Source organism: Hoplias malabaricus, chromosome 8 (genome assembly GCF_029633855.1).
Source record: "Hoplias malabaricus isolate fHopMal1 chromosome 8, fHopMal1.hap1, whole genome shotgun sequence".
Lineage (NCBI taxonomy): Eukaryota > Metazoa > Chordata > Actinopteri > Characiformes > Erythrinidae > Hoplias > Hoplias malabaricus.
Window position 1 is genome coordinate 23145582 of NC_089807.1, and position 16266 is coordinate 23161847.

The 16266-nt window shown below is 38.4% G+C and overlaps 1 protein-coding gene across 6 annotated transcripts in view; it reads left to right on the forward strand.

The window, feature by feature from the left end:
• The first annotated feature begins 4 nt into the window (after positions 1-4).
• The window catches only part of LOC136706130 (signal-induced proliferation-associated 1-like protein 2), a 174608-nt gene continuing 158346 nt past the window's right edge, over positions 5-16266 (forward strand). For all 6 annotated transcript variants that reach the window (XM_066680071.1, XM_066680068.1, XM_066680066.1 and 3 more), the window contains exon 1: positions 5-181. The gene's annotated coding sequence lies outside the window, so the exon portion shown is untranslated. The remainder of the gene's footprint in view (positions 182-16266) is intronic.

A 16266-nucleotide genomic window follows, 5' to 3' on the forward strand; every position in this document is an offset into this window, starting at 1 on the left:
AGGAGAAGGTGGAGCTATGAGACCGGCTTCGTTGTCGAAAGAGGTGGTATCGGTCGAATGGACTGAGTGAACGGTGGAGAGAGGGGGCTGTCAGGCGTGTGCTTGCTCTGGTAAAACGGCAGTACATAAAAGGAATTATAACGACACTTGGTTGCCACGTTCACAAACCTCTTATACTGAGGTAAGACCGTACTTTGTTATTTGAAGTGTTTAGTGGGAACAGGGACAGCGTGCGTTGATAGTTGAAGTTACCTTTTGTTGTGCGGTGTGGGATTTCTTACCTTCGATGTAACAACACTAACTCCTAGTTAAAACGGCTTCGTGGAAATCAGTGCTGTTGCAAAGCTGTCTTTATCATTGTCTGGAAGTACAGAGCTTTTGAGAAATTACTTGACTTTAACACGTTGGATCTTTGGTTTTCACGACGTTCTACTGCTCGTTTCATTTGGAAAAAAGAAAACATTCCGACTGCATGTCTGCCCGTCCTTTTAAGGTCGACTTCTCCTCTCCGTTTTCACCACGAAAGAACAAACTCGCGTTTTGTGTGCGGGAGCTTTTAACAAATATGGAAAGCTACTGGGAAACATCCAGCATCTCTATTTTTAGAGACGCAATGTTTGATTAAATACGAAGTTACTTATATTCTAAGAACATACTTTACATTTAAAGAGACTTTAGCGCTTGGATTATTTTGTTGGACACATGGAAACTCTCAGCGAGGTATGTAATGAGTATGACAAGTGAGTAAATATAGCTACACTTAAATACTTAGCAACGGACAACAGTGGGTGAACAGGGAATTTTTCTGTGTAACAATGTGCAGTCTTTTGTATTGGAGAATGTGGGGGCTTGTTGCCAGTAGAGGGCGTGTTGGAAATGGCTGGAAAATGCTTTTGAAGCTCTGGGATGGTTAGATGTTGGCTACAAGGCTGTGAGGCTACGGATCTCGTCAACTGACCTTAAAACAAAAAGCAAATAGATGTTTGTTGGTTGCCTTTGGCTGAGGCTGATTCAGTGACCCCCTGCTGCAGGATGTAGCTCACTAGGCCCGGCAGGCCATTTGCCTTAGCACAAGCTGGTCACATGATCCTTTTCTTGTCCCCCGGTTTATATTATAAGCACAGTGATAAATGCTTAGTTTAAGAAGGAGTCTGAAAATCGTGTTGGTTTTTTTTATTTTTACTTTTTGTTAGACTTGTCTGCTATATTGTGAAACAGTGGAAAGTTTTCTTGTGTTCTTGTAAATCCAAATTTTCGTTAGCTAGCTATTTGAAGGGAAAAGTATTGTCATATGTTTGAACAATTAAAATGTTTCCCTCTGACACAAGGAAGAGTGGCTTCTAAATCCAGTCTTTTAGGATGACAGTACAAAATCAATTATATATATATATATATATATATATATATATATATATATATATATATATATATATATATATATATATATATATATATATATATATTTTTTTTTTTTTTTTTTTTTTTTTTTTTTGCAAGTTGACTGGTATCAGAATTTCCTGTCTGGTATAAATAAATTCCCACCTCCTCTTGAGAAAAAAGACAAACCTCTCTCTGTTTCTGAAGAAAAGCACCTGGTGGTTCAACATTGTCATTGAGCTGTCATTGTTATTAAGCTCAGCATGTAAAGAGTATACCAGAGACTCTAAGCAGTTTTTCTTTCTCAGTAGAGTGTAGACATTCTGCCTGATGTAAACTGCTTTGTGCTGTGCCTCTCAAAAAAACAGACAAGAACTGATTTTCCTTTCTCTGGAAATTTTGCCAGAGGCTGTTGTAATGTGCAAGATACACTTCTCAGTCATCTATTACAACAGGTCCATGGCTTATCTCTGCTAATTAAACAAAAGAATACCCCTGAAAAATAATTTCTTCCCAAATAAACTGCATATTATTAGTTTTTAAAAGTTTATTCAATCATTAGAGATTAGTTGACTGTATGTTCGTTTACATGCCCTGTTTTTGTTGTTTGTTTACTTGATGTTCTGGCTCCTTCTTTGTCTAGTGTGTTTGAACTTCCTCTTTGCTGTCCCATGATCTCCTTGGAGAATATTGTCCTGCAGGATTATCTCTCGTTCTTTACCGTGCTCTTTAACATGGTTAGTAGAGAAGGATGTTTAGTTTACACTGTAAGTCGGTACAGGTCTTTACACAATGAAAGGAAATAAAACTTTGTTGTGTGACTCTAAAAGAAGAAACGTACTGTTTTATTTACAGTTGCTTACATAAGCAAAATCTAGAGACGGACGTCAGCAATTTGTCCTTTATTACAAAAAGGACAAAGCAGAAATGAGGAAAAACAAGTCCAATCCCAAGAAATAATCTGGAGCCCAGAAGGACTAAATCCAGAGGCAAAATGGAGAGAAACAAAGCAAGAATTCTGTACACATGAAGATAAAATAGAAGAAAATGCTCAGCTGAAGAAAAACAAGGTGGCCATTCTTCAGCTCATTATAGCCCTAAAACACAGTTTGATACTACAAGTGCCACGCCTCCTTGATATACTGATACAAGTGCTGAAAAACCGCTGTGAGCACCTGCTCCAAGCACCCCATTGGTTTTACCTTTAGTCTATTAGAAGGCATAATCAATATTACATGTACCTTTCTATTAATGTTTAATTCTTTTAAAAGGCTTATTTCCCAAAAATGTTATAGGTTCTCATAAATTTACGTGTGGTTACAACATTCAGTTGAGGCCTAGTTACTTGTATTATCTCTATAAATGTTAGTAATTACTTTGAATAGTTTTGTGTAAAGCATGCAAATTTCAAGCAAAAATAAATGCAAGACGTTGCCTTATGCCTTATTGATTATGGTTGGTACTTGGCCTAAAACGTTTGTGAACTACTGGCATAAAAAAAGTGATGGGCCCTAAAAGAAATAGATTAGCAGTGGCCATCTGTTCTTTGGTATACTGGCCAGAATGTCCTGTAAGTGATTGTTGACATATGCTCAATTATTGGGTTTCATCATGTTGGACGTTGTGTCGTTCCAAACCTCAATGCAAGGCCTTCCTTCGTTTTTCCAGGTGATATGAAAAATCAGTTGTTTTAGCTCCTCTTGTACCTTAAATTTTATTTTAAGTCATAAAACCTATATTATTAAACTGAGATATATTTTACACACACACAGTGTGTTTAGGGGTGGGGTGATCACTGCATTTGCACATTAATTTGGGAATCTTTGTGAAATAAGACAAGAGTCAGTTTTATGGTGCCTGCTTAAGTCAGAAAATATGGGATAAAACAAGCTGTTGTGCTGTATTTTACCTCAAATGCAAAAAATTGTCCCATCCACTTGTCTGAACATCTCCAAAACAGTGCTGGACAAGGTGGCAGCCGTGGCCTTGAGGTTAGAGAAGCGAGCTTGAGGCTGTAGGGTCGCTGTTTCAATTCCTGGGACCGACAAGGAAAAAAATCATTCACGGCTGAAGTGCCCTTGAGCAAGTCACCTAACCCCCAAACTGGTTCCCGGGCACCAAAGTGGTTGGCAGCCCCTGCTGTCTGTGTTCGTTCACTGCCCCTAGTTTTTGTGAATAATTGCTTACTGTTGTATGTTTGTGTGTTCACTACCAAGGGTCAAATGCAGAGAAGCAATTTCCCTAAGGGGATCAAAAAAGGTGTTACTTATTCTTCTTAAATGTCCGGCTTTAGAACTGATAATTCAATTCAGTTTTCTGTTCCTAGTCCAGATGTGTTTTATAGTCCTTTTTTTAGACCTTTAACTTTGGATTTTTATGTTTATATTTTGCTAATGCAAAAGTCAAAAGGAACACCTTGTATTGATTTGCACATTTTAAAGGCAATATAGAGGACTCCAGAGAAGTAATGTTCTCATAGCAAAACAAATCCCCCTTTGTGTTGTTTTTGTTCAGAAGCTCTGCATTGTTTAAGATGGAATGGTGCGTCTGAGTGAGAAGCCGATTGTGCACGGTTGAAGTTGTCTGTAAGTTTTTCTTCACTGTTTGAATTACTACGGCATCTCATTGGTAGTTCAAACTGTAGTTTTGTAGCACTTATATCGAAAGTTGGTGGTCAGAGTCAGTTCCACCTTATGTAATACATTTGAAACTGTGAAGCAGGGATAGAACAACATCCTCAACCCTTTTCATGCCTTTCATTATTTGGAGGTCTCTCCACTTGTCCCACTGTCATGGTTGTGGCTCTTTCTCATTTAAAGGAACAGGCACTGAAATCAGTCATTCTGGACAGGGCTGACTAGACATGGGAGAGAGCAGTGCTGTGGTGTTTTGACCAAGGAATGTCACAGACTGTTAACTTGAGGAAAAATGCTATAATCTCTTCTTTTTTTTTTTTTTTTTTTTTAAATGGTTGCAAGTGTTGGGTGAGACATTTTGTCAGCTGCTATCAAGGATCATCTTAGCGTATCTTTGGTGAAGTCGACCTGAGAGTTTTTGAGCTGCAGTAGAGGCTGTAGTTCATGTGTGAATGGGAAGCATTACGGTACTCATTCTCCCAGTCACAGCAGAAGTAAATATTGTTATCAAACAAATGTTTGCCCTGAATAGCTGCCAGTCAATTGCATAACAAGCTTGTGTTCTGTGTCTGCATTGGCAGCTGCCATTGGGCTTGAACGCAAGCATCAGACACACAGAGTCTGTGGGAAGTCTACGAAAATGCAGTCTTAATCCCTTTTCCTATTTTTATCAGATATTTGAATTCCATAATTTACTGACTGATAGGTTGATTTGCATATTGATGCAGTGGACAAATGCCAACTGACAGTTTGTTGATCAGATCAGAATTCTTTGTGAATATGTAAATCATTGTATAAATACAATCTAATCGCAGGACCTCATTATGGTGCTTTTTCATTCCATGGAACCGGCTTGGCTTATCAAGATATTTTTTAGTCCCTCCTCGCGCTAGGTTCAAAGCAAGACCAGTAGGTACGTACTAAACGTGAAAACCTTGCAGAGCCCTGATTGGTCTGAAAGACGCTGACAGTCTAACCGCTTATCCAGTTCAGGGTCATGGTAGGTCTGGAGCCTACTTGGAATAACTGGGCACAGGGGACACATACCCTGGAAGTGGTGCCAATCCATCGTTGGGCACCACACACACACACTAACTCACCAATAGCCAGTTCATCTACCCACATTTGGGTTTTGCACTGTGGGAGGAAACCAGAACCCCAGGAGGAAAACTACATGTACACAGGGAGAACACACCAAACTCAGAAAGTAGTGTTGTCACAATACCAAAATTATGACTTACAATACGATACCTGCCTAAATATCTCAATACCGATACTGAAACTATACTATGGCATATATATAATATGACTATATTTTCTCTACATGCTGAGGGCGGTCAGCAAAATCACTCGTATCCACTTAAGTGTGACGTTTCACCATTTCTGAGTCCAGTCATGCCTTTGGCCCCCTGTCCTGCATTCATAAGACGTGCGTTTACTCTTTTTGCAGTGTCTCCCATAGCTTTTTCTCTGGGAACAGAATAACTACAGAAAGAGCTGTCTCTCCTGCTCTGTCAGCCCCCAGAATGATATTTGGACGGAATTTAAAATCCATAGTGTAATGTATATTGAAAAAGTTCTTATCCTCCCTCTGTTAAATAGACTTATCTCTCATGACTACACTGTATCCACGACACAGATTTGCCTTAACAAAGAAACACATGAGAAACCATTACAGAAATGGCAATGTGGAATGTTGTGCCATTTTCTTATTTAAGAAACACTTTTCCAACTACCTGGATATGTAGCCTTTGCTATTTTTTTGTGACTCTTATGTGACTCTTTGCAACTATTTCACTCTAAAAATAAAAGGTGCTACAAAGGGTTCTTTGAGTGTTGCCATACAAGAACCACTTCTGGTTCCATAAAGAACCATGTTTAAGGTGTGTGAGTGTGAATTTGTTTTTTCAACCTATTACTCATTTTTTCCCTCCATTTAAACATATTAGTAGGGGTGGCACAACTGAGTATTGGGGTTGTGAGTTTGAGTCCCATTCTGGCGGGACTCTTAATTTTTATCTTAAAAATAAAGGTGCTACAGAAGGTTGTTTGAGTGATGCTAAAGAAGAACCACATTTAGTTCCCTGAAGAATCATTTTTACTAATATGTTCGTTCATTCATTTATTAACAACCCAAATTCCTCACAGACAAATTAAGATTTAAAGCATTTTTTGTGTAAGGTATAAATGTAATTTAAAATTCAAACATTCTCCCACTCTTTTGTCATTTTTACTTTAACTCTTGCACAGTAATAAAAATGACGATTGTCATTTTATTTAACAAAAAATAAGCTTAGTTATAGGCTTAATACTCTTATGTTCTTAATCACTAACATCACAATAACCATATTTAAATTGTCTAAACCAGAGGTATTCAAGTCAGGTTCATTAGCAGTTGCAGCTATAGTATCCAACTATCCAGTCATTTTTAAAATCCTGGTCTGGAACCAGGATCCAAGTTTCAGATTTGAAGACCTCTGGTCTAAACCAAAACTCACATGTACTTTTGAACACAATATTATCCCCAAGAACAGAACAAGCCAGTGCACATGCATATGTCAGGACTTATGCAATGACTAATAAATTATTTTTGCTGGCCATTGTCAAGCTGCTTCAAACTTAGTTTTTTTTTTTTTTTTTTAAACAAATATAAAGTGTCTGTAATGTTATATTCTTCATCCTTCATCCAGTTGATCAAGCTTGTACTTTCCATAACTACAAGTACTACCATGACCCTTAATTATGTACTACTATATCTTATAATTAACTTGGCTTGTCAAAGACAAATTAGTGATCTTCATAATCTGCTTCTTCTTCTAAGGATTAAGATGTATTTAAAGTGGTGTTCGATATATCTTAGCAGTAATTTTTTTTAAGGGTTATATGAAGTGGTCATTTTTTGTGGAAGTGTAAATAAAATCACAATTTTGTTAAAGTGAATTATTTTTAAGGTAGAATTTTTAAAATGTGGCATTTAAAAATATAAAGAGACTGCAAATATATTTTAAGGTTTATTTGAATAGTCACTTTGAGGTGGAAGTCTTTATTTAATGTAGAATTTTGATTAAGGTGGCAAACAAAGTATATTGGCAGTCTTTTTTAAGGTGGTGTTATTTTAAATGTAGTGTTGGATTAGATTGTTCTATGATTTTAAATTTATATCTATAAAGGTATGTGTGTATGTATGTGTGTGTGTGTGTATATAGGGGCAGGTAGTGTTGCTGTCACACAGCTCCAGGGGCCTGGAGGTTGTGGGTTCCATTCCCACTCCGGATGATTGCCTGTGAGGACTTGGTGTGTTCTCCCCGTGTCCGCGTGGGTTTCCTCCGGGTGCTCCGGTTTCCTCTCGCAGTCCAAAAACACACGTTGGTAGGTGGATTGGCGACTCAAAATTGTCTGTAGGTGTGAGTGTGTGATTGAATGTGTGTGTGTCTGTGTTGCCCTGTGAAGGACTGGAGCCCCCTCCAGGGTGTATTCCCGCCTTGCGCCCAATGATTCCAGGTAGGCTCTGGCCCCACCGCGACCCTGAACTGGATAAGCGGTTACAGATAATGAATGAAAAAAAAAAAAAAAAAAATGTATGTATGTATGTAGCAACGATGCTAGCAATACGTGACAAGCCAAATTCAAAGTTTGTTCACAAACCTCTTCCGCTAGTATTATTACTGTGGTCTTTTATAACCATACTTTGTTGACTTCCTATGCAATTTTCAGAAAGCTAGTGACATTAAGTCACCTTAGTTAGCCAAATAGCAGCATGGGAATAATGGCCAGTTGGCTCTGCATGCTTATTTTTTGCTTTTTACCCTTTTTAATTATACCTTGTGTATTTGTGCTTGATTAAACCGATCTACTCCAGCAGCACATGTGATCTGACCTTCACTGCAGATGTCTTTTGTGTGATTACTGTGGACAGGAGGTTCATTATTCACACATTCTCAAAATGTGTTGCTGCGCTAATGGATGAAACCCAGTGGGAAGAGCTCAGCTTTCTTACTCCATGCTGCCAACAACGTGGCCTGCCTGGAGGGCCCTGGAGAGCAGTGCAAGTTAGCATGAAGTCTCATTGGAAGCCTATGACCCTGGACTAAGAACAGCAAAATGGCAGATGGCCCAATGTTGGGTTGGAGTTGTCTAAGATTGCTCCTCAGGTCTGATGGGCTGTATGGTGACACAAGACCACCCCCCGTGAAAGTGAATGAGGGTGTCTGAGGACCCACTTATCCTTGAATGTATGGACTCAATATAGAGCTTGATACTGCATTGTTAAAGATAGACATAGGGCAGACATTCATACAGGGCCGGAACGTGTATTATTGCAATACATCAGTATAAAATCGCTCTTAAACCTAAAGGGGCTTCACAAGGCTCTTTTATTATGGAAGAGTATTGCTGCCACACATGATTAAAACATTATTTAACATTTTCTTATTTCGAGATCTTGGGTCAAAATTATGAAACAAACATCTGTATTATGGGAAGTGATGAGAAATGATTGCAATTGTATGCAGTTGAAACTACATGTTATATAAATCAACATATGTCGTAATAACATACCTTCTCATAATGAGATGCTGTATCTTGTTATGAGATATTATAACATTTTAAAAACTACGTAATTTCTCTGCTATTCTGTCACTTGCTCAATAAATATATTGGAAATGCAGAAATAACATGTAAGAATTAAATGTACATTACATGTAAGAAAAAAAAACTAATTTATTCGTGCTTTTATTTATATTTGTGGTTTCCCCCCCAAGTGAGAGCATGTTTCTACGTAATAGCCTATGTTGTTATTATGACATAATAATGACATAACGAGATGCTGTAGACATTTTTCTCCCCTCTTTTGCTTGGCAGCAATACCGTTCTTTGTTTGAGTGATGCCTTTTAAAAGGTCCTTCACACTAAAATATTTCTTAAACAAACCTGGTAAAAGACAGCAGACCACAATTGGTCCTATGAAGGCAAATTTGGAGGTCCATGTTTTGCAGAGCGTTTTTGGGGAACCACTGGTTGTTAAACAGAATTTTAGATAGAATGCTCTGTTTTAGCAATTTTTCATTCACTGTCCAAGTTATTAATTTCTTTCTTCATTATTTTCTTTTTTTTTTTAATTTGTTAGTTTAATACATAATTATAATCCAACAGTGTCTGCTTTTTCAGTGTAATCAGGTCAAATTCTCTTACAGCTGTTAGTAATATTTTTTAAATTGAGAATAAAAGTCTCAATTTAAACAAACAAGAGTAATCTTAGTGGTCTAATGTTAGAAATTTTTAAGCCACTGAACCTAGAGTTCAGTTTTAAGAGTGAGGGTGCAGTTTTAAATATTCTACATCCTATTTGAAAATAACCCTAATTTGGGGAAATTACTACTTTATGTAATGTATTTCTACTTGCATTTAAATTGGAGTGGCAATATTTGTTAGAATATTTAAAATATATTCTCAAATTGTTCAATTTTATTTTCCTTCAGTATTATAGTATTTCCAAACAAGAACAGGGCACAAACATGTCCTCATTTTTGTGAGAAGAATAGCTGTGCTAATTAGGAATCTGTGTGGTTATTCAAATATAAAGATTTTCAGACTCTTTTATGCCTTAATTGGTTGTTTGAATAATCCATGCATGGTGAAAGTGTGAAGAAGGTGTCATGTCTTGTATTTTGTACTGAGAGAACTGCACAGAGAATATTGCATATTGCATCTAATGTTATATAAACTGGCAAGATCTAAATTGCAGAGTCTTCCTGAATATTGGGCATTTGAAAGTCAACCTGAATTATGAATGATGGTATGGAAGAAATTTAATGCATTATTTAGGGGTCCAAGCACTGCAAGTGCTGGAGCCCTATTGTTTTTGTTCCGATTTTTCTTCTTTTTCTCAGATGAAACGCGATGGGCAGCCCAAACCGTAGGTCCTACAGACTTGTCGTTTGGTCAACTGGTAGTAAACCCTCCCGCTACTCAGGCGCAAAGAATCAGCCCGATCAGCCTGATGGTGGCGCTATAGCGACGCGAAACGCGTCGCTCCCTATATCTCCTACCCCGTGTGACGTGGAGACGAATTTCTTTTTTTCCCTGATTCCTCAGGTCAGACCCTACAAAAAAGCCTCAAGAACCCATAAGCTCCGCCTACTTAGATTTTGAGCGCGAACTAGTCTCTGGAAATGTACCAATATGGACATATGTGGTATCAGCAGAATCCTAAGAACCTGAACTTTAATAATTATCCAAAAAAAGTTGGAATTTCATCACTGCTTGGCTTCCAGACTCCGCCAAAATACAGGGGTAGAGCTCGCGTTCCAAAAATCAGACAAATACAGCTATAACTCGCAAACGCTTCCTCCAAATGTTACGATATTTCACATGCTTGATCCCTATAAGGGCCGGAAGACATGAGTACTTGGTTGTGCAACTGCAAGCCTAGGGGGCGCTGTAACAACAAAAAATTTGTTACGCTTCACAGGATTGTCCCATTGACCTGCCGCTTGGTATGCATGTAATGTGTGATGAGCTGACTCAGATTATATGACGATGATATTTGAAAAGACATGTCCACCATCGGCCAATCAAATTTCAGCAGCTGTTTCATGACCTTAACAAGGTCCTATCATCATGACACTTGCACGGTATGTCCATGGCCCCACTTCCTGAGCACATAAAAAGTTTCATAACCATAGCCACTAGGGGGCGCAATTCAAATTTTCAGCATGCAAATATGGAATATCTCAGCGAAATATAAACATATTGACAAGCAGTTTGCTTTCTCATACTCTGCAATTTGCCTTACAACTTTGCAATTACAACTATTGTCAAAAAATGCATACTTTATCCACAATAGTCAGGTATGTGAAAATGGAGCTTTTCGCACTCCTCCCTGGAAATTTGTCTTATCAATAAACAACTGGTATTTTTGAAGTCTGTATAGACTGTAGGTAAATAATTATCAAAAACATCTAGAACTTTTGACACACTGTTGTGGCAGTTATTTAACAAATATGCATGGGCGGGGCTCGATGCACTCTTTGAGCTATAACTACAACAAACTTCACCCAAATCAAACACAACTTGGTACACATATGTACGTCATTACTCTGAAGTAGTGTGCCAAATGTGACCACATTGCACAGAAAGGGGGCGCTACAATTAGACAGCAACTGGTTGCACAGGTTATTAATTGATTACACCGCCACCTAGAGATGCAGTACCAGCAAGATGAGATAGATATATTCTGAACATCATGGAAAAGGACCTTGTGCATTTTCATAACATATGCCTAAAGCATTTTTGAGTTACAGCTGTTTTTTATGTGATGTTTCAACGGCAAGCTGCACATCTCTATTTAAGCAGAGGCTGCAATCACACAGTAATGAAAGTTCCACATTTTTTTGATAATTACTAAAGTTCAGGTTCTTACGATTCTCATGATACCACATATGTCTATATTGGGTTTTGATCCAAGGACTAGTTCTTGAACAAATATATGTCCGTTATATCTCATTTATACCCACCCCTGCAGACTAGCTATGCAGATTCCCCCCTCAGCCCCTCCCTCTCCTTCTCACACACAGACTGTTACCTCTCCCCCTCCCCTCCCCCCTGCCAGTCAGAGAGGGCCAGAGGACACACACAATTAAAAGCATATCTAACTATCTATAGTTTTCAGCTCCACTGACCAAAGGAGCACTCTGTAGATCTAACATTACAGAGAGGGGTGCACCTCTTGCTCTGCATACTTTCATTGCTCATTTTCACATGTTCTTCAATGGTCAGCTTTGCCTTTATCTACAATGTGGACTAACAGAGAATGTGTGTGTAACCGTGTGGACAGTGAGTGGACACAGGCTTTAAAATTATCCAGCAGCACTGTTCTGTCTGATCCGCTCATAAGAGCACAATACACACTGACATAGCACCACAACGTCAATATCACTACAGTGCTAAGAATGCATGAGCAACTGTCTCTGAATATATGTCTATAAGTTTGATCAATTAAATATATGTATCTCAGTGTGGACAGTGAGTTGACACAGGTGTTAAAATCTCTAGAAGCACTGCTGTGTCTTATCCACTCATAAGAGCGCTACACCTACTGCCATATCACCACAATGTCAGTGTCACTGCAGTGCTGCGAATTATCCACTACCCAAATTATATCTGCTCTGTGGAGGACCTGAACATTGGGTCAGAATCCAGCGTGAATTTCTAGATTCAGTTCTGTGCTCTGTGCTTTCTCTGTAACCCAAGCCCCACGTTCACCTGTCTTCAGACCAGAAATTCACCCACTCATCTACTACCCCTTCTTCTTACAATCCAGAGCACCAAGGATCACATTTAAAACCACTACAAAATCTATCTTAAAGTGTGGCTCCTGTATCAGGAAATGCTATATGCTATGCTCTTGCTCTGCAAGGATTGCTTTCACCCTGCTCTTCAATTGTCTGGACACCCATACTGCAGGTATGACTCGGGTGTTGGAGTTGTAAATCCCTCAGCATCACTGCTGGACAGAGAATAGTCCACAACCAAACACATCCAGCAGACAGTGTCTTCTGTCCAATGATGGCTGACTCCAGTACAAGCAACTCCACTTCATATCTGCTGTTTTTGGGTCCTGAACATTAGGGTGAGAAACCAGGGTGCAACTCAAGAGTGACTTCTGTGCTCTATGCTGTCTCTGTCATCCACTACTCCTCAATCTCATGCTACACCTCCAAAGAAAAGCCAGGACAGCATGGAACACCTTACAAACACTACACACACTGCCCCAAAAGCCCCTACTATCTCAGGACAGCTCATATGCCTAGAACACCTTACAAACACTACACAAACTTCCCCAAAAGCCCTTACTATCTCAGGACAGCTAATATGCTAGCGCATTGTTCTTCTACCAGCGAATACAAGCTTGTACCCTGAGAATTGTCGCTTGCAGCTATATTTTTATTATTTTTTTTGTATTGCTTATATTCATGAATTTAATGAAGTCATTTGTTGGGGATAGATGGTGTGAATCAAATTACAGCAATTGAAATAGATTCCTTTTGGTTAAAAATATTTGTGCTAGCAGACATGAACTGAATTTAATTTCACTAGTTTACATCAAAACGCACTTACAGATTCCCTGGGGCTCATGACCCTCAATAGGACCAATATGGAATCTGCAGCTTCCTCCAGATGTGTTTAGCTGGATGACATTGCATTAGTGGCAGCCCTAAATGGTGCAGTAAATGGCTTCATATGACTGAGGAAGCATTTCCTCACTTTTTTCCCCTTTCTATGTTGGTAGCATCATTTCATAGGGAAATCCAAGCTAGTGGTTTATGGCGTTATTTTTGTGCCACAATTCTGCACACGCGTGTGGATATTTCGAGCAAGCAAGAAGGTTTCTGCGCACACGCAGGGATATTGCCGCACTTTTATTTAAACACCTTAATAAAAAATCACTTGTAAACTGAAATATAGCCAATGGAACCCAGAAGGTAGGTATTACAAAATGGCTTATTAAATTAAATAATCATCCATTTCTGGGTAATAAACATTCTCTGCAAAACAGCAGCATTCAACGGTAGTGATTAAAACAACCACAATTGTCAACAAACATTTAACATTTTCTTCAACAATTTTTTTTTTTTTTTTGGAAGGCAGATTGGCATTCAGGAAAACAAAGTGTCTCAGCTTGGAGGGGTTGATCCCTGCTTGGTGGTATAAGTCTTCGCTGATTGGTACCTTTGCTTGTTGTTCTCTGATTAGTTGAATGACAAGCCTTACAAAAATGGCTCGGTCTTGTACGTGAACGATGAGAGCCGGTTCCCGTCTAAGAGCCAGCTCTTTGAACCGGTTCGTTCGCGACAGACACATCACTAGTATACAGAGGAAGGCAGGTTTAAATCAACCCACTTGAGCCACCCTCCTGAGTTTTATACACACACACAAACAAACAACAACACTGAACAAAGGTTTTAACTCTGGAAAGCTCTATTGAGTTTATCAGAAAAAGACCAAAAAACAAATTACAGAAATATTTCACAGATCAAGTGGGTTCAGTTCACCCTTCTTTCATTCCCCTGTGTGTTATTAAGGCTACATGCATTGCTTTGCCAATATTTACGGCAAAAAAACTGAAATACTCTTTTGCTATACCTAAATTGTGAAGCATAGTTAAATCAAATACACACTATAATTAATGTAGTAACTTACACCTGCATATGAGTTATAGCCAACAGAATTCTGAATAGCCAACCGCAAGCTAAGTTTATTGCAGTAGTAAGCTTCCTTTAGAAAGTTATTTAGATTTAAGCATTACACAATCAGCTAGCCCTGTATGTTGATAACTACCTATCTAGATACTATTTTATTAGTAATAGAAAGTACTGTAAATGCTTTCTTCAGTAGTTGCAGTACCATTTACCGTCGTTGCTAGCACTAATTTACACTATGTACGTTGTTTTTAGCACATCAGCTACATTGCTGACTCAGTTAATCAAGGTAAATACAAGGCCAAAAACAACAGATAAAAACTCTACAGTGTTGCCAATTCAATGAATATAAAATAAAATGACTGGCTGTGGTGCACTGGTCTGTTGCCGTACAGAGGGCATTGTCAGATTTCCCCCTAACCATAACCTCCCACTCACCAGTATCCGCCTATTTACTGGTCTCCGGCCTGTATGTCATTCCCACTTGGCGGTCAAGCCATCCAATCAAAAATGACCTTTGTCATTAGACGTTTCTAATTGGCTGAATCTGAGGCACTTCGTAATTGCTGTAAGTGTGGAGCGAGCGCACAGACACCTTCTTGCTCACTCAAAAATATCCGTGTGCGGCGCAGAAACCTTCTTGCTCGCTCGAAATATCTGCGCGCGCGTGCAGAATTGTGGTACAAAAATAACGCCATAGTGGTTGGGAACTGGCCATTAATAAATTAAAAAAATAATCTAAGGTTCTCACTTAGAAAATGTACTTGTGTCCATATGCCTTTGACTTTCCTTTCTAAATATCACAATTTGTTCATTTTAATTGTAATCACTTTCCAAACACCGCTTATTATTATTTTGTGTGTGTGTGTGTGATATATATGATCCACAGTTTGAGGAAGCATGTTTGTCATTTTCTGAACCAATTATGCATGTCCTTCTAGTCTTTCTTCACCGCATTGTGCTTTTATTCACACATACAGTACCGTGCAAAATTTTAGGTACCTTAGAAATATCCTATTAACCTATTTATCTGAGTGTATGTGCTCAACAAACAAAAATCCTAATATTAGAATAAATAACATTATTCTATGCCTATGTATTGATTTAACCATTTTCACTGTTTATTATACAAGCATGCTTATTGAGAAGATATATTATTTTAAATATAACAATAATAATCATAATTGCCTAAGACATTTGCACAGTATAGTATGTAAATCTTAGAACGGTTCTGAGATTAAACTTTTTTTTTTTTTTAATATAAATATCAAATTTTCTTATTTGTGAATTTCTGTAGTTTGTGTGAGGGCAAGGACAAAACTGGTCTGTCCATAATGAGAAAGGCATGTGAAATGTGAAAACTTCAGAATTGCTGATTAATAATTTAACAATTTTAATTTTACTCGTAGCTTTTTTTTGTTGTTGTTGTTTCTCATCTGGCTCTCACCACTGCAGCCACTGAAGTGTACAGTGATTGCTGAATGCCAAGGTCTTATTAGATTCAGATGGAGCGGAAGGGAGGGCTGTTGCACAAAGAATCATGAGCATGCATGGCTGTATTATGTATTTAAAGGGATCTCGTCAGCCATGCAGTGCTAATGCAAGCCGTGGGTAGTTTGATTCCATTTCTGTGTCATGATGGGTTTTTTTTTTTCTCTCCCCTCCCCCCTCTCTTTTCTCTTCCCTCTATCTAGGGAGAGGGGTCTTTTTTTTTTTTTTAAATCCCATAATGACTGTTGTCTGCAAATAAGACTTTGAGGGATGGTGACCTGACCCTTTATTTTGTATTTGTGTATGTTTTTTCTAAGTGATATGCGTAAAATTTCAGAATGTTTGTAATGGTGTAGAAATTTGTAACGCTGCTATGTGCTGAAAGCTCCAAGAGATCAACAAAGATCTCATCAACACCATTTATAGTTAGTATCTCCTTGGCATATTGAAGCCGAGAAGACACCGAACCTTTCTTTTCAAATAATTCAGGTGGGCCATTATTTTCATAGCCAGCGTGAAAAGAGTTGGTGAAGTGGGAGACCTTAAAGGCAATGTCGACGATT